The 26,919-nt window shown below is 33.9% G+C and overlaps 1 pseudogene; it reads right to left on the reverse strand.

Annotated features, from left to right (window-relative positions):
• Nucleotides 1–259: 259 nt before the first annotated feature.
• The window catches only part of LOC132563465 (protein DDB_G0287365-like), a 51,409-nt pseudogene continuing 24,749 nt past the window's right edge, over nucleotides 260–26,919 (reverse strand).

Raw genomic sequence — 26,919 nt, forward strand, 5'->3', positions numbered from 1 at the left:
CAGACGTCCTTGTGAAAGGCAAATTTGTAACCACTGTGCCACCCAAACACCTTTAAAGAAAACATAACCATCAGTTATCATTACTGTGTGAACAATTACATTATTATTGTCAGTAACTCCAGTAGAGACCAACCGCCGACACAGAAATGAAGGAACTCCTAGCCGTCACGTAGCACTCAGTTACTAGAATACGTCCCAGACGCTCAATTCAGAGCAGCAGCAATACCATGTTTGGGAAAACAAAGTAGGCTGTATCACCTCAGCCAACTCGGGCAGAACTCTTGCCTTGGAACACCACAACCTTCAGTCTCCAGTGTAACACGTATGAGGCAGGGATGAACGACGTCCTCTCAAGACGCAACACGCAGCCTGTGCCACCACTACGAATCCTGTTGCTGACAAGAAGATACAGGGTATCCATGTCAGGGCCGTTCAGCTGGTTCTGGTCGCCAAGAAGTAGACGCTGGTTATTTTGGTCCACAATGCAGAGCGCTGTATGTCTTCTGCGCCTGTCACATGGTTCTAAAAATCCCAATATACAAAGATATCGCGTATGCGAATTCCAACAATACTGGTACATTTGAATTCCTCACCGAAAACGCAAATATCATTGTTAATGCTGGTCGTTAGCATACAAAACAGTCTATATGTGTTATTTTCGTTTGTCATGGATATCGTCATATTTTAACTCGACGTCAAATTTTACCCTGGCCGCGAGTCCTGTTAACGAATGACAATTGTGGTAGAGATTGTCAAAATACGCTACATCGGCTTGTTACTTTTTAATCGGTGAAGGGCGACAACTCTGATAAATTTACTAGATACATCATAGTTACAAAATATTCGAGTTTAGTGTAACAATTTAAGATGCCATAATTCCAAATTACAAGCAATGGACTTGGAATTCACCATTTTGCTCTCAATTGAATTAAACTGACCCCCTATAGAAAACTAGAAGGTCACCATCTTGACCGATGATGTCGGGGTCATCTTGTGTGAGGTGCAATGGGTAAAATTGTACTAGTAGCTGGTATTATTGATGAAACAGAAAATGCTTAACCCTGTGGAACACATACATGCAGGTTAGCTTTTCTGTAATGGCATTCTGATTTTTGTCGTGATATTGATAAACACGCATAAAACAATAGTAACTTTACACACGGTACATGGAATAAATGTTTTATTGGAAAACAGGAGCGAAAATTCAGACCATATTCAAATAAAAAAAAAAACATTGGGTTGATGTCGGCAGTAAGGTTCTTCCTGAAAAGAAGAACACATTGTTTATCAGATATTAGTCAACACTGCCTTAGAGACATACTTTATGAATTATTGTATGACGTCAGTAGCACGTGTTCAGATACCATCGGGAAAAGATTGAAAAATAAAAGAGAGAAAAAAATTGTGATGGTTTCATGTCTTTTGAATACCAGATCTATGTTTACTAAAATTGTTTTCCGGCGGAGATTCTTCAGATCAGAAAAGTACAGATCTTTGTTATATAAAATAACATTATGTTAACAGCATATGCATAGGCCAAGTACATTAACGGCACTACAGTGGAGAATAATTATAGACACTAGTGTTAAACATTAGCTCCTTCATTTTATAACATGATAAAGTGTGTATGTACACAATATACTCACTTTTAATCTACTTGTCAGAAAGTAGAGCAATCAACATCACTATGGGAAAATTAAAAGGAATAATGAGGTTAAACAATCAAACCAGAAAATGCTTCAAAGACGTTTAAGACTGAACATCATTACTAGAAATGTGGAAATGCAGAATATTTTTCTAAACATGTTGTATAGCATTATGGTTTCGTAAAATAACATTAACATTGGTGAAATACAACTTTCAATGCTAAAATAGCACTGGTTAAAATAGATACCTTCGAATTTATTAAAACTGCACTTTGAGAACGCAAAAGAAGTCAGAAATATATCGATCTGTGTGAAGACAAAACGTGGTGCTTTTGAATGACACAATTTTATTGGAAATTCAAATTTTATTTCGTAACGAAACGAAACGAAACGTAGATGCCGGTGTTGTATCCACCGACGTATGCACGGGGTCCTCCACGGGGTTGTAGGTAATACCTGTAGCCGTACACGGGGGACGGTATGGTGCGTACCCCCGTAACCTTTAGCGGATACTTCGCATGTTAGACATGCTACAACCGCAATTATAAGTGCTGCTACTAGATATGTACGCATTTTCAAACAAAAACAAACAAACAAACAAAATCTAATGAAAATCAAAATATTGGATTCACCGACATTAACACAGTGGGCGTGGACAATGGAACACCTGGTTTTTTTTATTCATTGACCTTTTCAGAGTTGTACGAGTAAATATTTCATTTTTTATCTTTTGTCTCATCTTTTGTTTCATCATTTGTTTCATCATTTGTTTCATCTTTTGTTTCTTGATTTTGAATTAAGGAATTGTTAACATGCTGCTTCACTGTTCTTTTATTTGGATGTTTGCATTGATTAAGACAATTTTGTTGCTTTTTTTTAAAAAATATTTTTCGGAAAAATGATATCGTTTTTATGCAAAAAAAATATCTTAATACAATGCGAGTTCATTTTTTATTTTTCTGTTTAGCTTACATTAACTTTTCTGTCTGTAATCGTCACAATATCTATCATTAGATGAACAGTATTTACAGACAAAGCTTATCAACCTATGAGGTTTACATGTCACAGTGAATTCGATATTCCCAATATGACAGTTTTCGTGAAAGCTATCCGCAACTGGCAGACAAACTCACACGACAAGGTTTCAAGCGATGCAAGTTGATGAAGATTAACGGTCTCCATAATGCTCTCGGTGAAAAATATCCTTTTTATTTGTGTGATATGAAGATGGACGTGTATGATATTCATTTGCCTACTGGTTCCGTAACGTAACATTATTAGATTGGTTGACCATGATTTACATGGCGGGTGATTGAAGAAGAAGGCGGTGAAGAAAAACACCTTTACCTTTCTGAACAATTTCACTTTAAGTTAGTGTTAACCGTTTCCCTCTGATATTGCTATAGTTTCATTGAGTATGTTTAAATTCAGTTCTGTTTATAAGTCGGCATTCCCATTGTTGGTATTGAAAATATCATTTCTTTCTATTAAATATGCAGCTTAAGTGACTTTGTGTGGCTTTTGAACATTCGTCGAGATTGCCGGTGGTAGACACTGGTGGCCTCTTTTGTCCCCGATTTTTTCCGAAGCATGCGTACCACGTTTACATTAATTCAAATAACTATACGATTCAGAATAATACTTATATGGGCTGGCATACAAAGAATTACATATCATACCCTATAAATACCATACCATATAAATTCCATACTCCGTGAATATTATACCCCAATAATATGACACCCCATTAATACCATATCCTATCATTATCAACCCAATAATATGACACCCCATAAATACCATACCCCATCATTATCAACCCAATAATATGACACCCCATCAATACCATACCCCATCATTATCAACCCAATAATATGACAGCCCATAAATATCATGCCCCAATAATATCATACCCTATAAATAACATAACCCGTAAATCTCACATCCCGTACAAACCATACACCATACATATCATATCCTATATATATATTTTACAAAATAGATTGGATTTAACAACTAATGGACTACTGGGTTTATCCATGAAATCAGGTTTAAAAAAAAATGATTTTGTGAAACTGTGGCATTTGAGTCCAAAGGAAATATTTGATATCACAATAATTACAGAAATATATACAAAAACACGGAACTTTAATAGCCTTCTTAAAATGTTAGGATATCGAAATAAATATCATTAGCTGGAGCACTTTGCTTCATTGTTCGAAATTCTACCTTCTGAAAAAGTATCAGGCCAAAGATGCCAAAAATCAGTTGTTTTCTAATAGTGTTATTTTGGACTTGAATATGATATAGTATTATATATTGTATTCATAATATTGCACGATAATTCATTGAAGTCATTCTGTATCAACCATGTAGCTTGGTGTCATGCTTTGATAACATAATTGAACACTTACTTATAAGCACACGCACGCAATAGCTGCTTAAGATATACTTTCTAATGAAACAAATATTTACACTTGCTCTTTAATGCTATGTTTAATGTTTAATCAATAGCATATACATGGATCTTGATCTTTTCTAAACCCATCAATTTATTCTTAAGTAAGATTTAGGCCTGCTATAAGCGATTCCCTCTGGAGACATCTTTGTATTACCTATATATACAAGGAGTTTTACTTATTTTGTATATAAAGGAGCCCTGTCTATGTTTATTCCACAGAGTTCGGCGCAAGCTGTGCGTCAAACATACGAACCTTATTTATGTAGTGCAGTCAATTATACATCACGTGATGCTATGAGGTTTATTTGAACTTATGGAATTAATCGTGTGTAGGAGTGTACCTTCTATAGACAGAACGGCTTCCTAGAATGCCTGTTGATGGATGATCACCCACAGGTATTAGTCAATCCCAAGCCACAACGTCACAACCATCCTGATATATCGACTGAATATATGGCATATATTTACAGTGTTAGATATTGAAATTTAACTTCGTTAACAAGGATATTTCAGAGAACCAGCAAAACCTTGGTTTCCAACATTTAAAATAAAGTTATCAACAATTCCTTTCAGATGAATATATAATCTACCTTACTAGGTGTTGCATGCCAACCATCCCATTGGTCCGTCTGTTGAAGATAAGGTTACCAGCGCATGAACAATTTGGACTACTGGACTGGTATATCTACTGTCAAGGACATATTCCATTGTCTGAGAACTCAGCATTGTTTTAATGCCTTTATATTCCTGATTTATTTTAAAGAGAGAAATCAAAGGTACATACCTTACAACCAGCGATCTTTCTATTTTTTCTCTCCTGTTTTTCTGTTTTGTCTAGAACCGTGGCAGATTCAGACGAAACACGAAATGTATTTGAGAAAACTGGCACGTGTACTTAAACGGTCATCATTTGATGGTTAATCAGCGCCGACCACCAAATCCTGTCGAATACTACTATTTCACCCCCTCAAAGTGAGGGGTGTTGAATGCTTTACAGGTGTTAAAAAGACGACTGAAATTGTACAGAATAGCTGATGTAATGTTTCTACCACTGAATATATGTTTCAATACGAGAGGAAACTTTATTGCATCTGCTGCGAAACAAGTTTTTCCAACTTATATTAATCACTCTTGTTTGCCCGGATGGAAGCACTCACGAAGTCTTACAATAAGAGGAAACCTACGTGGTCGGGCAGGTTATCCAGTACCTTTTCATGTCGTTCCGGAAATCGAACCCCAGACGTCCTTGTGAAAGGCAAATTCGTTACTACTGTGCCACCCAACCATCTTTAAAGAAAACATAACCATCAGTTATCATTACTCTGTGAAAATTTACATTATTATTGTCAGTAACTCCAGTAGAGACCAACCGCCGACACAGACATGAAGGGACTCCTAGCCGTCACGTAGCACTCAGTCACTAGAATACGTCCCAGACGCTCAATTCAGAGCAGCAGCAATACCATGTTTGGGAAAACAAAGTAGGCTGTATCACCTCAGCCAACTCGGGCAGAACTCTTGCCTTGGAACACCACAACCCTCAGTCTCCAGTGTAACACGTATGAGGCAGGGATGAACGACGTCCTCTCAAGACGCAACACGCAACCTGTGCCACCATTACGATACCCGTTGCTGACTAGCAGATACAGGGTATCCATGTCAGGGCCGTTCAGCTGGTTCTGGTCACATGGTTCAAAATCCCAATATACAAAGATATCGCGTATGCGAATTCCAACAATGACCGTTCAAAAGCTAAAGTCCATCACGTGTCCCCCAAATACCTGTGACGTACATCCGGCCAAAGGTACTCAACTATTAAGGTTACGTACCTCGTACAATAAAATGAAGAACCACCATATATGCATACTTACGTGACAGTCACCAACCGTTGTGTTTACATTTTGTACTTTCACTTTTTAGCTACCGACGTGTTCTCGAGATACAGGTTCTTACCCTGTGACATTAGTGATAATTGATGATAATTTTACTACAATACTGGCACATTTGAATTCCTCACCGAAAACGCAAATATCATTGTTAATGCTGGTCGATAGCATACAAAACGGTCTAAATGTGTCGTTTTCTTTGGTTTTGTAATGGATATCGTCATATTTTAACTCGACGTCGAATTTGACCCTGGCCGCGAGTTCTGTTAACGAACGACAATTGTGGTAGAGATTGTCAAAATACGTACATCGGCTTGTTACTTTTTAATCGGTGAAGGGAGACAACTCTGATAAATTTACTAGATACATCATAGTTACAAAATATTCGAGTTTAATGTAACAATTTAAGATGCCATAATTCCAAATTACAAGCAATGGACTTGGAATTCACCATTTTGCCCTCAATTGAATTAAACTGACCCCCCTATAGAAACCTAGAAGGTCACCACGTGACATCTCTTGACCGATGATGTCGGGATCATCTTGTGTGAGGTGCAATGGGTAAAATTGTACTAGTAGCTAGTATTATTGATGAAACAGAAAATGCTTAACCCTGTGGAACACATACATGCAGGCTAGCTTTTCTGTAATGGTATTCTGATTTTTGTCGTGATATTGATAAACACGCATAAAACAATAGTAACTTTACACACGGTACATGGAATAAATGCTTTATTGGAAAACAGGAGCGAAAATTCAGACCATATTCAAATAAAAAAACCATTGGGTTGATGTCGGCAGTAAGGTTCTTCCTGAAAAGAAGAACACATTGTTTATCAGATATTAGTCAACACTGCCTTAGAGACATACTTTATGAATTATTGTATGACGTCAGTAGCACGTGTTCAGATACCATCGGGAAAAGATTGAAAAATAAAAGAGAGAAAAAAATTGTGATTATTTCATGTCTTTTGAATACCAGATCTATGTTTACTAAATTTGTTTTCCGTCGGAGATTCTTCAAATCAGAAAAGTACAGATCTTTGTTATATAAGATAGCATTATGTTAACAGCATATGTATAGGCCAAGTACATAAACGGCACTACAGTGGAAAACAATTATAGACAGTAGTGTTAAACACAAGCTCTGTCAATTTAAAACATGATAAAGTGTGTATGTACACAATATACTCACTTTTAATCTACTTGTCAGAAAGTAGAGCAAACGCAATGACTGTGGAAAAATTAAAAGGAATAATGAGGTTCATCAATCAAACCAGAAAATGCTTCAAAGACGTTTAAGACTGAACATCATTATTAGAAATGTGGAAATGCAGAAAATTTTTCTTAACATGTTGTATAGCATTACGGTTTCGTAAAATAACACTTACATTGGTGAAATACAAAGTTCAATGCTAAAATAGCACTGGTTAAACGGATTAGTGTGAAGACAAAACCATAATATAATATAAATCTGGTTACATATTCTTAATCTTCCAAATTAAATATAACTTACAAATAAGGGCCAAAATCCAGATAATGCCATAATTTTCTGTCGAGCCGTAGATGCCGGTGTTGTATCCACCGACGTATGCTTGGGGTCCCCCACCGATCAAGTATGGTTGTCGGTAATACCTGTAGCCGTATAGGGGGGGACGGTATGGTGCGTAGACTTGCTTACCTCCGTAGCCTTGTTTACCCCCGTAACCTTTAGTGGATACTTCGCATGTTAGACATGCTACAACCGCAATTACAAGTGCTGCTACTAGATATGTACGCATTTTCCTCCTGTCTATAAATAAAAACAAACAAAATCTAATGAAAATCAAAACATTGGATTGGCGTGGACAATGGAACACCTAGTTTTTTTTATTCATTGCCCTTTTCAGAGTTGTACGAGTAAATATTTCATTTTTTATCTTTTGTTTCATCTTTTGTTTCATCTTTTGTTTCTTAATTTTGAATGAAGACATTGTTAATATACTGCTTCACTGTTCTTTTATTTGGACGTTTACAATTGATAAAAGACAATTTTGTTGCTTTTTTAAATACATATTTTTCGAATAAATGATATCGTTTTTATGCAAAAAAAAATAATCTTATCTTAATACGATGCGAGTTCATTTGTTATTTTTCTGTTTAGCTTGTATTGATTTTTCTGTCTGTAATCGTCTAAATATCTATCATTAGATGAACAGTATTTACAGACAAAGCTTATCAACCTATGAGGTTTACGTGTCACAGTGAATTCGATATTGCATGGCCTGTTCCCAATATGACAGTTTTCGTAAAAGGTATCGGCAACTGGCAAACAAACTCACACGACAAGGTTTCAAGCGATGCAAGTTGATGAAGATTTTGGGGATGTTTAACGGTCTCTATTATGCTCTAGCCGAAAATATACTATATATTTGTGTAATATGAAGCTAGACAGGTTAACCATGATTTACATGGCGGGTGATTGAAGAAGATGGCGGTGAGGAAAAACACCTTTACCTTTCTGAACAATTTTACTTTAAGTTAGTGTTAACCGTTTCCCTCTGATATTGCTATAGTTTCATTGAGTATGTTTAAATTCAGTCCTGTTAATAAGTCGGTATTCCCATTGTTGGTTTTGAAAATATCATTTCTTTCTATTAAATATGCAGCTTATGTGACTTTGTGTGGTAGACACTGGTGGCCTCTTTTGTCCCCGATTTCTTCCGAAGCATGCGTACCACGTTTACATTAATTCAATAAACTACACGATTCATGAACAGCACATGTAATCGTTCTAATATTATCAGATATATGAAAGATTGTACAAAAGACACACAAGTGAATAGCACCTTTCAATAAAAATTTAGAGATAGATATAGATACAGTACAGCCAAAAATGAACTAAACTGCATTATACGGCTGTTTCGCCCTTTCTAGGGCTTGTCAGTAATGCTAAGGGCATAAAATTTTGAAGCCTAGGAGGCAAATAAGGAAAATCCAAAGTGATCGAAAGAAAAGTCCAACCTATAAAAATGCAGTTTACACACCTGCAAACAACAAAAATGAAAAAAATAAATGTTATAACTCTATATGGTGTACTAAAAAACTGTGATCGTGTATTGTCCCATTTACTTTGACAATAACAAATTACTTTTTAACAAGAATTATCCTTTTGTTGTTCTTGTAAGTACAGTGTATAACTTGTTTCAACAACACAATACGCAGTCTCTGCAAAAACAACAATACTTATATGGACTGGCATACAAAGAATTAAATATCATACCCTATAAATACCATACCATATAAATACCATACTCCGTGAATATTATACCCCATCAATACTTACCCCATCATTATCAACCCAATCATATGACCCGTAAATCTCACATCCCATACAAATCATACACCATACATATAGAACCCTATATTTGATCCCAACGGAAATATTTGATATCACAGTAATTGCAGAAATATATACAAAAACACGGAATTTCAATAACCTTCTTAAAATGTAAGGATATCGAAATAAATATCATTAGCTTGAGCACTTTACTTCATTGTTCGAAATTCTACCTTCTGAAAAAATATCAGACCAATGATGCATTAGTAACAGTTAATGCCGGTGAAGAATGCAGAATGATGTTTGAAATACCAAAATGGTCGTATTCACGAATAAAAATTCAGTTGTATTCTAATAGTAATAGTTTGGACTTTAATATGAGATAGTATTATATATTGTATTCATAATATTGCACGATAATTCATTGAAGTCATTCTGTATCAACCATGTAGCTTGCTTTGATAACATAATTGAAATTTAATTAAAAACACACGCACACAATAGCTGCTTTAGATATACTTTCTAATGAAACAAATATTTACACTTGCTCTTTAATGCTATGTTTAATGCTTGATCAATAGCATATATATGGATCTTGATCTTTTCTTAACCCATGAATTAATTCTTAAGTTAGATTAAGTCCTGCTATAAGCGATTCCCGCTGGAGACATCTTTTGTATTACCTATATATACAAGGAGTTTTACTTACTTTGTATATAAAGGAGCCCTGTCTATGTTTATTCCACAGAGTTCGGCGCGAGCTGTGCGTCAAATATACGAACCTTTCTTATGTAGTACAGTCAATTATACATCACGTGATGTTATGAGGGTTATTTGAACTTATGGAATTAGTCGTGTGTAGGAGTGTACCTTCTATAGACAGAACGGCTTCCTAGAATGCCTGTTGATGGATGATCACCCACAGGTATTAGTCAATCCCAAGCCACAACGTCACAACCATCCTTATATATCGACTGAATATATCACATATATTTACAGTGTTTGATATTGAAATTTAACTTCGTTAACAAGGATATTTCAGAGAACCAGCAAAACCTTGGTTTCCAATATTTAAAATAAAGTTATCAACCATTCCTTTCAGATAAATATATAATCTACCTAACGTGGTGCTGCATGCCAACCATCCCATTGGTCCGTCTGTTGAAGATAAGGTTACCAGCGCATGAACAATTTGGACTACTGGACTGGTATATCTACTGTCAAGGACATATTTCCATTGTCTGAGAACTCAGCATTGTTTTAATGCCTTTATATTCCTGATTTATTTTAAAGAGAGAAATCAAAGGCACATAGCGTACAACTAGCGATCTTTCTATTTTTTCTCTCCTGTTTTTCTGTTTTGTCTAGAACCGTTGCAGATTCAGACCAATCATGAAATGTATTTGAGAAAATTGGCACGTCTGAAATTGTACAGAATGGCTGATGTAATGTTTTTACCACTGAATATATGTTTCAATGCGAGAGGAAACTTTACTGCATAAGTTGCGAAACAAGTTTTTCCAACTTATATTAATCACTCTTGTTTGCCCGGATGGAAGCACTCACGAAGTCTTACAATAAGAGGAAACCTACGTGGTCGGGCAAGTGACCCAATACCTTTTCACGTCGTTCCGGGAATCGAACTCCAAACGTCCTGGTGAAAAGCAAATTCGTTACCACTGTGTCATCAAACCACCTTTAAAGAAAACATAACAATCAGTCATCATTACTGTGTGAACATTTACATTTCAAGATTAATTCCAAATGCCTCCTCATATATACGCAGACACAGATTCAAACCTGCTCATACACTCTCACAAACCTTTGCCTGGTCCATACAGTTAACAGCCAGGCACAAACTTGAGACAATATTTGTAGAATGAAAGAATGAAAAAGCAAATTTACTGCATCTCTGATTTAACAATATATATTCATTCATATCTACCCGAAGAGTATAAGAACCTTCACGAAATCTTTTAGTATTTCGAGGTAAAGAACCATTTAAAACTGAAATAAAACATGAGAACGAGCTGTCCTTGAATAGTGAAAAGAGGATCGAAGAAGAAATTAGTGCAATTCTCTACAAAATGTCAACGAATTCAGGAAGGACTAACAACTATATATGGGAATTAAATCAATCTTAATCAAAACTTCTTGAATGGTTTCATAGGTGACAGAAATATATTTACATTTCTTCCTGTTAGATTCATATTTAATCGTATCGTTGTACTGGCGATGTGCATTAATAACTGAATGTGTGACAAAATTTGTTTTTTTATAATGTCAAGATGGGGTATGCCATTAAGATATTATTCATTATTTAAAAAAAAATAAAAAATAAAAAACAAAAAACAAAAAAAACAAAAACAAAAAACAAAAAAAACTGGTGTCACAGTTTCACATCATTTTGACTTAACCTTATTATGTTGAATCTGTTTTACAATCAAAATGTAATGAGATATACAAGAAGCGAAAGGGTCGATATCATTTTTCACAATTTCAATATCAGTGGAGAGATTTGTTCAGAAATTGTAGAAAATGTAAACAAGCAAATAACATCTTTTATACAAAGTTAGAATCAGATATAATAGAACCAAAAAAAGAATAAAACTGCATTGCACGGTTGTTGCGTCCCATAATATAAAATTACTAGGCCGCTATTTTCACAAAACGAATAAATGACGTTGTTCATTGTGGTCTAACAAATATTGAAATAACCTACTATGCCATTCTGCTGTTTGAGTAATCATATTTAAACTGCTTATCTTGTTTGAGTCACCAAAAGATCAACGTTTTAACAAACTTTAATGCCTTTGCAACTAAGCACAACAAATCATATCTGAAAATAATTCTTTCCTTCAGAGGGAAAGAATATGTAAGGCATTGTTATGGTCAAAAGTAATTTTCTTTTGAGGGTCCACGTAGCAACACTCCTGTAATTTCGTTCAGCCCATTGCATTCAAATTTTTCAACTACAAACAAACGTTGCAGCAACTGAATGTAGATGACTTTAGAACTAGTCCTCCGTCAACTTGTTCTTGTTCTACTCCTACTTAAAACTATTATCCAGTTGGGCATATAGTCACTGATTATTTAAAAATTACTCATAATGTTAAGCTATTTATAAAGTTTCCTAAATATCGTGAAACCCCTTCCGTTATTCGGAATGTGAATTTCAAGACATTTATGGATTCTGTTGAAAATTATGCCAGATAATGGACGAAACAAAATCATGCTTCGCTGGACTCACTTTATGAGGCCATTCGGTCCATCATTCGTAAAAGAATTTGCAGCTTTACATCGAAAATATCAACAACGTTTGATAGCTTGCTCGTCTAACTCCTGAACCAAGGCTTTGTCTAAACTACTAAACATTATTCTAAGTACTATCAAATCTGGTTCACAGTCCCCAGTCTCATTGTGATACTGTTCACACAAAAAGTGGAATTAATTGTATGTGGATTTTGTAGAACTCCAATGGAACGCCTACACTCTCTTGTTATAAGACCTTTCCAAGAAAGGTAAAAGGCGGTTTAAATATATGGTTGTGAACTATACTGAGGCGTATTTTAAGTTTTACATCCAAATCATAGACGAAATATACGGAAGACAATATCATAGAAATGAACCCATTTTTGGTTGACAGGATCTTCGTCGAATTTCTTGGTAAGATCTTCCAACAAACTCTTGGCATAAATATGGGAATCAACTGCGCCCCTCTGTTGGCTGACTTGTTTTTATAAGAGGCAGAATTTAGCGCACAAATGTTCAATTTCACTTTCAGATATGTTGATGACGTCTTGTCTTTAAATAACGGGTATTGTAGGTTTATTTTATTTTGCACAACAAGTATTACAATTCAGAGACAAATGCCAAATCGAGATGGAAAAAATAAACTACAATATTTTAACTATCATAACTTCACTTGGTCAATTACCAAACACGCAATTCAAGGTCAACCTGAAAACAAAATCATTTTGTATGCATTTACCAAAAATCCTTTGAAACACTATATTACCGTATATTACTTTGAAATCGCCATTTGTCGAAGAATTTGTTTGAAATGGAAGTAAAGTCATGAGAGAGCCGCGATATGGCCAATCTGTATATTGATTGCGAATCTCGCTCAACTTTCTCCGATTCTGAAATCTGTGGTGGATTTAGCTAATAACCTAATGGCTAAGGAAGCACTATAAATATCTTATGTGATATCAGTATTTGTGCTCAACAAAAGAAATAGTCAGGCAGTGTTTGTTAGTAGAAATATATAATATGGAGGCAAAAAAGTAAACTTATTATTTATTTTATCTATCACAATTATTTTCTTAATTGCGGTATAATGTCATTCTAATGAGGTGGAAGCATCTGTATATGCCGTGTTTTAAACATCTCGCAAACCGAAAGCGTACATTGGAATATATTGGATGTTATGATTAAAAGAATCAATTAGAAATCCTTGGCTACAATGTGATTGAATGATGGACCAAAACTTTCAAAGAATATAAAAAAATGTTAAGTGAAACATTAAAATTAACTTCTGGATACCGTATATGATTACATTTTGGCGTAACAAATACTTGACGATGAAAATGAATATTGAGAAAACATTACATTTATATAACGAAGTGTGAAAAAAGGAAAAGAAACGACAAAAATGCTAGATGAACAAGTGAGTTTATGCCATGACGGTGAGTCCGTCGTCCGGAGTCTGCAATCAGTCATGAAGTGCTGAACGAATTTTGACCAAATTAGGCCGGAAGCAACTTTCATTTTCTGTGAAATACCTCATCTGTAGGCATGATATTTTTGTCCTAATTTGGCCTTGGATGAAGGGAAATTAATTTAGTATTAATAGTGAATCTCCTTCGTTGAAGCGCGGCTCAATAGGGGGAATGGAGAAAGTCATTTAAGATATTTTGTTTTTTGCAGCAATGCTTTGATTCTTCCCAATTTGTCAAAAACGTCTATGGATGAAAGAGTATTAATGTTATATAAACAATGGGACCGGGCCGTCGACAGCATGATGGGCGTGACCCGTTATGGAACATGTAACAAACTCTGAAATCCTTATACCTGGATCCCAAACCCATGGTGTTTACATGTCGCAGTAGATATATTTTTAATAGAACAGGCAGGTTATCTATGTGTCATTTCCCAACACTATGAACAGAAAATATTTAAACTCAACCTGAGGTTATTTATTTGTGATTTATTATCTGAGAATGAGACGGCGAAATATACACGTTACAAGTTATGTAGATGTAGGGCATATACCAGGAACTTCTTAGTTCAGCTCGTCTTTGATTGGTTTGAACAGCTTTGTGGTTGATGTCATATAAACAACATACCCCTCTATCATTGCGTTTCCACAGGCAGTTTTAGATTGATGTGAGCACATATTCTCTCCTGATACCGAAGTCAATATGCGAATAAATTGTTGCCGGAAATATATATCTTAAACTGATAAGGCATAAAAAAATCAGTTGGGTACCAATATTTTCAAACTTTTTTTAATTGATAGAATGTTATGAATGCAAATTTTGAATTACCTATTACGAAATATGTATGATGTTAATGACCCGTGCTGAAAGTATCAATATCTAAACATGTTAATAAGTTTTAATCTATACTCTAAATCTTAAAATTGATTACTTAAATACAGCGTTATAATGTTGTTTCAATTGAAATCATTTAATTTTCGATTATATGGTCAATGAAATATACAAATCCCATGATGGCAAATATATGTATATATATATATATATATATATATATCATATGTTTTGAACATTAATTGTAACCATTTTGAAATGTAAGTTAAGATATTTTTCGGACAGTTTTGAAACACCTAAAATGTTTCTGCAGTTATTAAAACGCTATTATGAATATAATTTTAAATCTAATGACAAAATCAACAAAATGTAGAAATGAATTATGGCTTATAGACGAAATATGAAATAATTATAATTCATAAAAGTATTGTAAATATTTAAAAGAAACTCGTTACATTATATTTTTTCTACAAAAAAAAAGAAGAAAATATCGACCTGTAAACATCTAAATTGGTTATCAAAATCGATATAACAAAATTTGAACGAAAGAAAGATTTACACAAGCAAGACCAGTGCGAAATGCCGATAAGAAAGGTGTCTTTAGCTTCATCGATGACACACTGCATGTCAATCTAGGTCAATCCATGTACGTAAAATCACTTTTTCAAATATGATCAATGGGAACAAGAACGAAACCACATGGCAAACGTACTATTATCTACATTTTACTAAATGTCGTAAATTGAAATACCGGTATAATAATTCAAAATTAGGTCATGATGGTGACCACAATTTCCTGCATCAACGATCTGCAATAGTCGACATCAACTTATATATCTCGGATATCAGAAGATTTTGTCTTCTTTAAACGCGAACAGTTATCCGGGACTCCTTTAATTAGGTCTCTCTAATTTATCAAACATCAGATATGTTTTTCGTTTGACCTGAGATGTTGTTCGTCATTTCATCTAGAAAGAAAAACTACGTAAAATTTCATTTTTTGCGTATTTCCACATCTTATGTATTGTTATACTGTTTGAGTAGGATGCATGGATTGTATAATGAAAAAGCTATGTAAATCTCAAAATCGTGCAGAGCGCCTCATCCGAGATGCTCCATTTGACACATCGTCAAAAGACATGTTTCATCAGTTAAAATGGATACCTATTGACTTATATATACAGTACAGAAATTACTTTAAAATGTGAAAATGGATTTGTTCTTGATTTTGCATGCTCTCATTTTAATACTGTTAACAATGTGTATTCTAGAGTCACATGCCTGACAGAAAAGCAACTTTTGTACATCACTAAGGACAGAACTACATTTTCGGAAGTCATCATCATTTTTAGAAAGAGATCATAAAAGCATTACTTTGGTATGTACATTTCTAAAAAATTCACCTTTCTAATGTATGCTATATATAAGCATGTATTCTGGTGATTTCTCTGTCTTCGCTATATTAGCATTAATATATCTGAGGCTTCGGTTTTAGTTCTTATTCCATGTAAAATTACTTAAATTAAATTTGAATTAATAATAATGAAAAATGTCCCTGCTAAGCTTTGAGCCCTTCAGCCATAATCGAAAGGATAATGCGGTTCCTTGTTTAAAACTAGACAGCTACGGCACCGTTAATTTGTCGACTATTTGCTCCATACTGTAGTAAGCAGGTAACATATGAATATTACGATTAGTTTTTGGCGTTGTTAAAATTGTACACTATAATTTGATACGTCCGAGTCACTCAAACCTTTTGTTTACGAAATGGCGGGCCTTCAGCAGACGTAACTATGGACAAAATCATCTCTTAAATTTGTTCACATACTTATATTTTCCCGAAGTCATATATTTTACAACCAAATTGATAGTGTGAGTACAGAAACCTATACAATTTGATATGATCGAGATCCTTTAGTTGATAGAAGTTTTGAGATACAGAGCACGTTCAGTCGAAGTAATAGTCGGACTAATCTAACATTCAAAAAAGTTGGGTGTTAAGGATAGGGCATGAAATTTCGAAAAAAAGAGAGTGTCATAGTATGTCAATTGAACTTTTCTCCAAACTTTAGACTTGAAAAGACTAGAAAAACTATCTGACATGCAGTAACAGGCGTTCTTCATGAAATGTAAAATTTTAGATCTTTTATAAACGATTAAATTGTCTTGCTAGTAGTTTTAATAATTGATCTTTATTTTAGTTTACAGCATTCATACCTAGAATCGAAACCTGAATGTCTAGGTGAAGGCGAGTTCGATACCATCTCGCCACCGGACTATCCAGTTCTAGGATTAATTTTTATTATAACAGTAGTTTGTTAAATGCAAAGTAAGTGAGTTACTTTTTGCATAAAAAACTGACCTGAAAGCAGAATCTTTAAAATTAAATTCGATTAACCAATGAGAATTTACACGGCGACCACTTAAACGTGGAATTTATTACCATGTTCTACGCAGGGAAATAATTTATGTCACAGTCTATAATTGGAAAGATGGTAACAACAGTGGAACCAGCAGTTGTGCAACAAGCATGAACACGTCAAATTGCATCAGAAAAAAACTTATATATATATTACTAATGTCTGTAAAACAACAAGATCATCCATACAAAAATTTAATTTAAAATCGAAGAAAGACAACAAAATAGAGAGAGAAAAAAAGATTATTCTCAAATAAAATCACGCGCGGAACTAAGACTAACACCGTCCTCCACACTCCTATGGTTTTCTGCAACCTACATCTCTGAAACCTGCATCGTTAGATAAATCTGCAGCATGATACAATAATACGAATGTTGTAAACAAATACATCAACAATTGTGTATCCTCATGCCCCGAAACAGTTTAAAATATTGATGACATCTGATGAATGAGAGTAATTTATTCTGATCTTCTTCATAATGAAACTATGTTGTTGAGGTGGCCAGAACATATTAAAGAAGTTTTCAAGAGATCTAGGACTTGGTTCCGAGCATAAGATGTAACTTCATTTCTAAGATATTAAAGTGTTCATGTTTCCATTACAATGGAGTAAAACGCATTATATCTTTCTCTGGAATTACAATAGTGACTTTTGCATTATGTTTACAGAACAAGTATCAAGATTGAAAGCAAAAGAAATGTAATATTGAAATGCACAAAAAGTGATGTCATATCTCATATATAAGGACTTCTATTTGCTTTGTAGACGTGTAAACATTTTCATATTAGACGCAAAACCAAATGACACTGAAATTCATGCACCGTTACATATTGGCAGCTTATCTCGATCTTACCAACGAAATCAACAGCTGTAGCCTTCCACCACTCTTTATGATATGTGTTATAATTTAAGTTTCCCTACAGTGAGTTTTTCCATTTCTGGATATCAATATCCCTGCATCCCTAACCGATGATGTTTACATGTCGCAGGTAGTTCGATATTCAAGAACCGTTTGCCTTTATCACAATTTGCGTGCTTGGAGTTATCAACTGATGGACAAACTCTTAACACAGTTTTTCAAAAGATGCAGGTTGATGAAATTTATTAGGAGATTTTACGGTTGTCATAGTGACATCATTGAGAGATATTGTATTTCTTTGTGCGATATGAAGCTATATGGTAATGTGTATAATGCTCGTTAGTTTCCTAGTTGGTTCCGTTGTTGAATACCTTGTTCTCATTTAAGAACGTGACATAACTAACTTAAATTGACCAAGACTTATATTGCGGGGTCGTCGATAAAGCAGAAGGCACTTACTCTTCCGGTACACCTTGCATAACTCTTCTTCTACTTTTCCATGATTCTTTTGTTCATATTTTGCCTTGGTTATGTTGATATTTTCTTGCTTTTTATATTGTTTGAGTTACTGGAATAAGTACAATTGAACTCAAGCAAATGGGAAAACTACCTTGTAAAATTCAACTACTGTTATCCTGGACAAACTAGACAAAATGGTACGTTGATCATTATGTTAACAGTTTTTCTTCATTAGGATAAAGTTCGAATGAATACATTCCGAAATATGTATACACGAAAATAACAAAAAACATTTAATTATCTAGTCTTAAAACTACCATCATAGAACAGTCTATTTTTTCAGTCTGTCTGATACCAAAATACAAAAAAAAAAACAAAACAAAACAAAACAAACAAAAACTAAAAATTGATTCTTCTCATATATTAATTGAACGTTTAACAATTCAATACCCGTGTGTCATACGACGTTGCGCGGGAGGTAGTGTCATAACTATGAATAATGATATAAAGCATTACAAAGATTGTAAAGTCAATTAAAATGGTAAGTGTAATTATTAATCATTCTTGTAAAAGTCTTAATAACAGTTAGAAATAGAACATAATACTGTTATTTGAACTGATAGTGATTGGAACTTTGATGATGAGAAATAAATAGTCAAATGAAATAAAGGAGCTGTTTTGCTTGCAGATGAATTAAACTACACTTCAGATAATACTCAATGTACTGCTTGTTTAACAATTCATATCACCGAGTCACTGAACCAGCGAAATAGTGTTTTCTATATCAGTTGAAATACAATAAGACCTTAATGTGGTGGTCTACATTAGTTTGCCAATAGTTTGATGTAGTTTTGTTTTAATTCAAAACATTTAAAAACTATTTTGTATGGATAACAACATCTAAGTATTCTAACGGATTACGTTCGATCAGTGTTTCAAATGTGCGGTTGGCACACCCGCCCAATCCTTTAAACAGAACTCATGACATCAAACATTCATACGATATTGACAACTTTGACTTTTGACCTTTCTTTTCATTGGCTAGTTATGTGTATATAAGCTCGCGAAATCACATCATACATCATCATTTCTGATCATGCGTTCGTACGTAGTCGTCGCATTGGCAGCTGCCATTGTAGCCTGTCTGGCTCAGTCTGTTTCGGCGGGAGGCTATGGCCACGGAAACTACGGGTCATATGCTGCTTACCAAAGGCCAATTTATGGTTACAGAGTTTACAGGCAAAGATACCTTATTCACCCAGGAAGCGGTGGCTACGGATATAACGCAGGTGGCTTCGGATATAACGCAGGTGGCTTATATGGGGGAAATTATGGTGGAGTAGGATCCGCCGTAGGCGCCGGGATCGGCACTGGAATTAATTTCATCTGGTGGTTACTCATCATTGGTAAGCATTCAACAATCGGCAAATATGAAACACGATCTGTTGTCGGTTGAATATATATTTGTAAACATCTTTGTAGTTTTGTATATTCCATAAATGTTACATTGTTTAATATTTTAACATAACTTTCCGCTTAACTTAACTTTTATATCAATTTTCTTTTGTCAAAATGTAATATAACTGTGATTTATCTTAAATAGTCATATCCCGAGAATACAGATGTATTTACTAACAGAAATCTTTATTTTCCTCGAATCGCTTTCCTCTGAAATTATCCTCGTCCTCATTTGCGCTAAGACGCACTAATTAATAATGAATCTGTACCGAAAGTTTGAAGTAAGCATATATGGAGATATTTCCATTTTGTAAGGTAATAATTTTTTGTGAAGTGTTTCGTGTAATCATTCTTAATTGCACATATGTGAATATCGGGATATCAGAACAAGATCTTTGTAGCGAGCTTTGTAGTGAAAAGAATATGTACCAAAGAAAAATTAAATATGCTGTCTTAACTAACCTCTGCGGAAGGCATGAGCAGGACTCTAGTCATGTATTTAACGCAAAATAACTTAAATATGACATATTTGACAAGAAGCAGGAATGTTATGCGAAATATTATCACTACATGCTTCTTTTACGCATACACATTTTAAAAAAGGAAATGATACGAAGTGAAATCAGTACACGGTACAATGAATTACTCACAATTAAGCACACATTTATCAATAGCATTGATCATTAATTGATATGTGACCCTCTTGAAATAGTATATGAAATAGTCGTTCGATTTTTATGAGATAGAGAATATACTTTATTAAAGAAATTGTGTTGTATCAATAAAATTCTCTATTTTGATAATGCTATAAATCTTCATACCTTTTGGATATCTTTTTAAACATTTTCATCATTTCTTGGCACTACAGTTGAGCGTTGTTAAATCAATCAAATAAGAAATTAACTAATGGTGTTTTAATTATTTGTATTAAAGCTAAAATTCTAACTTCTACACGTTAATAAAAACAAATATCGTAGACATCATTAAGGTTTGAAGTAGAAGCAGAATGGAAAGGAGGATACACTTTGGTTTGGAGATATCTAACAGTTTAAAACACTTCTCACTATTAAAACATTTTCATTTTGATTTCAGCTTTCCTCCTGTTCCTTCTTAATGACAAATAGAGTAAGTAGTTTTTAGTCTACCGTTTTACCTTTTACATCTGCCTACATAATTATGTAGATTGCGGTCAATGCATGCCTTTAATATATTTTATAACAGAAATTTCGATAAATGCTTGAGGGAAGTTTTCTTTTAGCATCCATAAATTTTGAAAACTTTTTCCCATTTGCTTATTGTTAGTATTGGTTAATAGCTGTTCGATGTACTCAGCGAAATGGCGTACACGATGGATCTACATGTACATCCTAATTAGGATAGCTGTATTATGAAAATGAGTTTTGTGAATTAACATGTATGTCATAATGCTAATGTCGATTTCATAAGTAATGTTTGTTCTATTTCAGAAGTGAAATGATTCAAACTGGCTGACACGAACTCCCAACAATGCTCCTGTTTTGCACTTCTACTATATCGTTGCTCCTGTTTTCCAATTAAACCTTTTGCTGTCATAACAAGATATACATTTTGTTGGTATTTTATCATTTTGTGAAAATTTCAATATTCAAGCTGTAATTGAAATCATGATATAAATGGAATGCAATTCGATGGCATTTCTTCAGTTTACATACATTAGTGATTAGATTATCACATGCACTCAAATACTTCCAACATCTCTGTCAACGGATGTTCATATAGAATACGCTAATGTGATGAAGGGCAAAACCTAATTGTGGCATAATGAAAGAGAAGAGGAAAAACAACCACTTCATCGTCTATATAAAAAATGCCTAGTAAATTCTTCAAACAAATTTTGTCGTCTGCAAAATACAGAATAACATTGTAATGATTATAAAAAGGATACACACGTGCAAGCATTTTTGTTTACAAAGAATTGATATAGCCAAATGATAATTTAAGCTGCATTATACAGATGATTAATCCTTCTGTAACTCCTTTCTGCTAAAGATCAAAAGCGTTGATACTTTGGGAGGTGACTGAGGAAAACCGAAATAGGATATGATATTGGATGAAGAGACTCAATAACTTTTGTAAAAGAAAGCCAAATACATTTTGGATTCTCTAATTATTACAAAATTGTAGCTGTGGTTCATATTTAGACGACCATTTATAAAACAAATGGTACGGTAAGATGTTTCACAGAGGCGAATATGAATAATATGAAAATATAGTGACATTTGTCAGAACTATTTAATCGCACTATTTGACATTTCACTTTGAAATAGACCGCAATTCGCGATTATTTAATTAACTGTACAATTCCCATATTACAAATCACAATTCCCAATTTCGAAATCTTTACATAGTACACTTCAAAGATGATTTTGAAGATTAGTCTATCTTGTCGTAACTAGCAAACTGCAACTATACGAATAATGTGGAAATAAATATTACTGGTGTAAAAGTGTACGACAATATTCTTGTCGGCTATGGTAATGATTCTCAAGTGTTATCTATATGATTCATTTGATTATCTGATTTAGACGAATTTTTATTCAATTAACATTGGCAAAGTTAGGTTCACACGGGCTCAATAATATATATTGTGAACTGTATAGAAATATGAACTTATAAATCGACATTTTGAATGCATAGGTGACTATTTTCATGAGGGTTATGAAACGAACCTAGGTTTTCTTCATTTTTTTTCTGCAAACTGTCATCCATTGCATAAAACGTAAAAGAATATAATATCAATCTATCAATACGGAAACATGCTTTCCTAAGTCTTGTGGAGTTATTTTGGCTCATAGTAATCTGTATTAAAACAGGAATAAGGAATTAACCATCTTGTTGGCCGGAATAAGTTCTGGGTTAGTGATTAAGGATTTTTCTTATGAAGAAGTGGATAAATATTACTCAGTAAGTCTACTTATACTCTGTTTAAGAGTTCCTGGACAGATGCATTCGTGATGGTAGACACTGCTGGTGGACTTTAAGTCCCAGATTTTTACCGTAACCTGCATGCCACGTTTCAATTCAACTGAATAGTGGCACAGTCCAGGATATACACGTGTACTTTGCGCTGTTCTAAAATCATCTGATTTATGAAAATTACGGATTTATTAAATAATAGAGCTCCCTGTCTACATTTTGACTTTTCTTCCGTTCATTTTAAATTACACCCAGGCGTCTGCTAGGCTTCAAAATTTAGGCCCGTAGCATCAATGATGAGTCTTAGAAGAAAACATCTGTATAATGCAGTTTGATTAATTGTTTGGCTCTACTAATTATATAAATTATTGAAAGGTACTATTTCACTTGTTTGTCGTTTGTAAAATTATTAAATGTACCAACGAAATAAATGAAAAGAGGTTCTGCCGCTGACGGAGGAAAAAACGTGTCATGGGCTTGTCAGTTACTTTATGTTTCTTTATTGATAGACGTCCTTCCCGGGGACACCCAACCGTATTGGTTGGGTATTTTAGTGTCATGAAACGTCAGTGTTATGCTTTTTGTAGTCTGACAAGTCCCCAGCCTTTGGGCTTCATTACAAGAAATTCATCACATCAAAGTTTTTCTAGATCATGAATCAAGCTTAACATTTATTTTCATGCTCTAAAAGATCAAAGATCAAGGTAAGTAGTCCACCAAGTCCGAAATCACGAATTCCAAATGTACGATTTGTGATGATAGTTCATTCAAAATCTAATTGAAATCTCTTTATTCTAGAGCAATAATTTTACATTGAATTATGTCCTAGTTTTATATCCTACTTTTTATGTCAAACAATACATTCATGAATCCCTAAGACATATTTGTGTTGAAGCGCGATCTCATTCAGCATGATGAAGAATACGTCAATATATCCGATGCCAATTATGAAATTTATATCCCATTTATTTCTATACTTTATAGTTAGGAAATGAAATGGCGAATACACTCACGGATTTTATTTCATCATTTTTTTGTAATGTCAGACTAGGATCTAAGTATTTCCTTTTTTACTACGAACATAAAAAGCAGAAAAATAGCATCGCATGTAGGTTAATGCTGCATCTCATAATGTTGCTAAATTATCTAATTCCTGTAAAAGATACATTGTTGACATTTTAAAATTCTGATGCCGTCACAATGTTTATATCGTCTGAGGAGTAACTGCACTGGCTGAGAGTTTGGTTATATTTAGTGTTTTTCATTACGTTTGTGTAATTATGTCGAAATTCATTGGATGGTGTCAGGTATGATCAAACAATAAAAAACACTACAGTAACTTTCATGAAATACGGCAAGTAAGTTTCACATAGGCGACAACTTCCTCTTCAATGATCGCAGCTGTGATCGGCTGCTATGATAACGGTGAAGACGGTGTATAATTCTACTGTACGAAAATCGCCGGACATCTCATTATAACCAAAGGCCTTCAGCGATTTTCACGATATTTCATCTTTGTTGCAAATATCATCTTAAGATAAATGCAATAGAAATTCTGTTTAAGGCTTTTGTCCATCAATGATTATTTGATAGTTCTGATTTTTTCATTGGTCTTGTGATGTTGAAAACAGTGAAGAGTTCCAAAGTTGACAGATCAATATTAACACTTGCTCTATAAATCGCACCAGATATATTACTGAAAGAAATACGGAATCATATTGGATAAAAAACAGTTTTTGAAAGTGGAAATGCTGTGTTAAAATATCGGCAAAGTTGGCACTACTGCGTTATATTAACGCTGATATATGTATATATTCAGTACAGCACTTTTTATTCGCTTGAAGGAAGATCATTTTTGTCGAAACATGTCAATAACCGGGTGCTCCGGCAAGAGTTGGCGACCAAGTGTTAAGTTGGTCTCACGTGACTAACTGCTACGTACAGACTACTTCATACATCTAGGTAGTAGTTTTGGACATCATGTATGATGATAAAATTAGGAAAACAGCAACAGTAGAAAAATATCCGAAAGTCGTTTTCAAAATGTATCATTTTCGTGAGTATTAAAACAAAAAAGCAGCATTAACCTACATTCGATGTTTTTTATTTATTTTATTCGAAGACTGAGTTTACATTATGTTACAAGAAAAACAAAAATACGACACAACAGGCACTGGAATTGAGTGAATCCTTTGAAATATTTTATAAGCCAATTGCTTCTGAGCAAACACTTTTGAAATAGCACAGGAATAGCTTGCTTCAAACATTTCTGGTATTTTCTGAAAAAGAAAGCTTGAAAATAGAACGGTTTTCCTCAAAAACAAATAAAAAATCATGAATAAGTTTGTCCCTATCGTGAATCAAGCTTGACAACAAGACAAAAGATTAATATAAATCTGCTCTCAAGTATAAATGCTATATATATCATATTTCATTTAAAAAAAAGATCTCATGGGCTCTTACATCTGTTTTTGTTCATGCAGCAATTTCTCCCAAATCCCGACATTCTTGACGGAAAAGGTTTTGATGCACCCGCACCGACATTCTGTGGATGAAAGAATGTAAACATGAAGGTCTTTATAGAAGTTTCTGAATTGTTTAAATGGAAATTCAAGAAGCCAGCCCTAAATTAGATAACATCTTTAGATTTAGCTTTAGATTATATCACAGCATATTAGAAAAGATTACATTTTTCGGAATTAGTTATTATCCAATTGATATATGGGGCAGTTAAAAATGCTTTGGTGTTATTTCACTTTCAATTGGAACAATTATATCTTCATTTATTTTCAATTCTTCTATGGCTTAAGAGGCATTAAAGAAGCATATGATTTCATGGATTCACGATGCAAAGCTATGTAAGGCAACTTGTCAGGAAATTTGCAAATGATGAATATGTCAAGACAAATAGAGTATTTTAAGATATTTTATGAAACTTAAACGAATAAATGTGATGCTGGGTGTTCAAAGCATTATTACAACACTTACTATTGGGGGCTTGAGATGTGTCCCTTCTAATGTCGTTTCGAATGGTCCTTTCTGTTTTTCCGTCTGTAATACAATTTTATTATTTTGACAATAATCATGTGTGTATAACGTGACATACATTACACGCAGCTACAAAAGTCTACATGGGATGAACTAAATATTTGTAATAAGATCATATCAAAAATTACTTTTACTGATCTATTACTCGTGATGTTTTATGATATTAATTCTTTACTCGTCGTCAGTATATATTCAACATCTTCTTGGTCAATATTTGTTTACCTTTTGACTGACGATAGAATTACGTTGAATCATGCCTGAAAATTTGTCCAAAACAATTGCTCCGCGTGGAAGTATACGACTCAAACGTCAATTGATATAACAACAATCTCATTATTTTTTTTAATAATCTTGATTGTTACAACAAATAAAACTGCTTATTTAAACAGCTATTGGTATTTCAAAATATCCGAAGTACCTCTGTCTTGCAAAATATACTTTTTTCCGTCTCTGGAGCAATATTTATATATATACGGCAGCGACAGTTGTAGGATAGAAAATTTATCAAGTATTCGACTCGTAATTTTCTCCATGCATAATTATTGTTTTCGTAAGTAATTATCTTATACCTTGTATAGGTATGATTATGAGATCACGATTGGTGTTGGTTCTATTTCACGCTCTAACCGATAGCGATAGGACTATCTGTCAGGTATTAATTCGGCGGCCAATGATTGATCACTGAACCGAAATATTCAATCAATGCACTGATGCGACTCTAATTGTAAAAACAGCGCTAAATGAAATAATTTTACATAAAGCGTTACGACAGGTACGCTTATTGTAATAAACTTCTTTTTTTTATTACAATAAGCGTTTCAGCTGATAAGCCTGATGTAATAATTTTGTCGTTAT

Source organism: Ylistrum balloti, unplaced genomic scaffold (assembly GCF_031769215.1).
Source record: "Ylistrum balloti isolate Yb309-2 unplaced genomic scaffold, AGI_CSIRO_Ybal_v1 Utg371740, whole genome shotgun sequence".
Classification (NCBI taxonomy): domain Eukaryota; kingdom Metazoa; phylum Mollusca; class Bivalvia; order Pectinida; family Pectinidae; genus Ylistrum; species Ylistrum balloti.